Source organism: Pteropus medius, unplaced genomic scaffold (assembly GCF_902729225.1).
Source record: "Pteropus medius unplaced genomic scaffold, Ma_sr-lr_union100, whole genome shotgun sequence".
NCBI classification, from domain to species: domain Eukaryota; kingdom Metazoa; phylum Chordata; class Mammalia; order Chiroptera; family Pteropodidae; genus Pteropus; species Pteropus medius.
This window is the reverse complement of record NW_024354502.1, coordinates 7,846,968-7,849,754: the sequence shown is the minus strand read 5'-3', so window position 1 is coordinate 7,849,754 and position 2,787 is coordinate 7,846,968.

The window sequence follows — 2,787 nt, the reverse complement described above, 5'->3', positions numbered from 1 at the left end:
TAAATATCCTCTTAGCCAGCAAAATGAAATTGACCTAATCCCACGATTGTTCCCTTCATTCCCTTCAAGCCAGTACTTACCTCCTCTTTCCTTTATTCACACTGGAAGCCAGGAATTCCCCTACCTAGTCAGCACATAACGGACTGCAATGAATTTTTGTCGAGTGAATGGCTAAATAGATAAACTCACATTCTCAAGAAAAGCTAATTAAAATAATGTAGAGTAGATATATTATCTAAGCCAAGTCCTGCTTTAAAGCAAACTGATTTATTGAAATCTGATCCAAAATAGATCACTTCTGCAGTGTTTATTAATGCCATAGAGGGAATCTGTATAGAATGAAAGTCTTCCTGTATGGAGTCTCCGTGTGAAGTTGATCATTTCCTCTGGCGTGACTCATTCCTACACCTTGTTCATACTCCTGTAGTAATGCTGCTCCCTTTTTACTTCAATTGCTGATTTACACACTAGAAGTCTCAGAAGGACCATTCGCTTCATAAGGACAAGGATGATTTATTCTTTGCTTCTGTGTCCTGGATGCCTAGCACAGTTCATGACACACTGTTAAGAGCTGGTTAATTTTATGTTGAATGAATGAATAAGGGGTACATCAGTTCCTAATGTAATTGATATCATGTAAATTTACTAAGAGGTTTGGGAAGAATTTTTAAGCTAAAAATTTTGAAACAAATGCCACCTGAAAATTAATCAGCCTGATAAATCATCTTTGATATGATACAGGCCAAGAGGAGAATGCGATTTTCTTTACAATAAGTTGATTTTCATTCATTTTCCAGTGCTGTGTATAATGAGTGAAAGGAGGCACACATTTATAATGGCTATATTATTTCAGCAAGCCCATTGGCCTTATTCTCAACAAGTTTACTATTGGCTGGGGATCATTTTCAAGACCAAATCTTCACTCAAGTATTCAGTTTTTTGGCTCTAAGAAGAAGTGATCCTGCCCCAGAATGAGTGACCCTCCAGTAACAAAGTGGCCCTATGGCCAAGCAGCCATCACCGAGTTCTGCATCCCAGCCATCTTCTTGGCCTTACCCCAAACCTCTTGAGGTGTAGGGCTGGGAGGCATGCTGCTGAAGGCCCGAGGCTGCACGTGTGTGCCTGTCTCCTCTGGCTCCATGGCCAATGGCATGAATAAACTGTTTCCCACTTTAAACCTCTTTACATAAAGGTTTCCTCTAGTTGGAGACAAGAAAAGATAAAGTTTACTATAAAAACATCCTGCCCAAGAAAGCCAGTTTTGCCCGTTAGAAACTGGGATGATTGTTTTCGCCAATAACTGCATTACCGTAGCAGCATTACTACAAGAGTATGAACAAGGTATAGGAGTGAGTCACACCAGACGAAATGCTATCGCCCATGGTCAACAGAAAAGAGAGCGTCTCCTCCCCCGCCCTCTTCCAACTACAAGTATGCACTAACCACCCACGACATGAATGTAACTCAACTGGCAGAAGGGATCTACCTTCTATATATTTCTATGTATTTCTTGTCCTCCTGCAGGGACTACTGTCAGTGTCCTACAGGCAAACAATAAATGATATATTTTTTCAAGTTTCTAATTTTGTGGTTGAAATTATTATAAAGAGGAAACTTAAAAAAAAACCAAACAGATTAACATCTCCGACTGGACATTTAAGTTAGGAGAACATTCCTACATAAAAAGGAACCCTGTGGCTCATAACTTTACATTATTCGGCTTTCATCCTGTGGCGAGTGCTCCCCGTTTACAGCAGTGTCTCTAATTCCAGTAACTGAGGAATGCACACCCCTACAGTGTTCTTTGGGTTTCTTCGAGTCCCTTCTGTCTTTGTGTGAGCATGATTAGTCGAGTATTGACCTGCTCTTATCTTCAAGTAAGTTTCCAGAGCATTTAGAGGATTGGAAAACCCATTCCTCACGACGGCTCCGTAGTCATTCTGGAGGCATCGGTAGGAATACTAGGCAAAATAAATACTAGGCACGGTCAGCAGTGCTCATCAAGAGCTTCTAGAACAAGTAGTTCTGGAAACCTGGATGGAGTACCCTGGGCCCCAAATAAAAAGCCTCAGTCACACTTGCTACATTCAACAGCTCTTGGGAGCTACTTTCTGAAACTTCCCTAAATTCTCCCCTTCCATTGCAACCATTGGAGCCAAGCGGAATGTTTAATCCTAGAAGCCTTACTAGATAGATTTACTATTTTATTACTTAAAATATAATAAATATTTTCAGTATATTTTTATTACCAGAACTATAGTATGCGTTTGGGTGATTTCAGAATGTGACCACCTATTAGCGTTTTGAGAATGAGAGAGGAAAGCTACATTGCATAGCTTATATCACGTGAATTAATGAGTGGTACAATTTATCTGAATAACTCACACATTGACAAAATTGGCATTTTCATTACCGATTTGTTACATTCTCTTTTTTTATGTTTTTAATTTCTCGAAGATTTCTTATATTAAAATATAATCATATAAGTCAAGCACCTAGCTCTGTGCCCTATGTAGAAGGCATTCAATAAATGATAGTTTCCTTCCCTTTTCTGTTTTTATAGGATGCAACAGCTCACAAAGCACTTTGATGTCCATCATTTATTTGGTATTCTCAACCCTGAGAGGGAGGTGGCTCACTCGTATCCATTCTATATAGGAGAAAGTATTTAAATTCAGCAGTGTCGGTCCTACATCCTGTTTTAGGTTAAGAATTATTTCAAGACAAATACCTTCCCCATGTTTCTTTCTATCATATAACTCAACATGTCAGGGTTCAATAAATGAT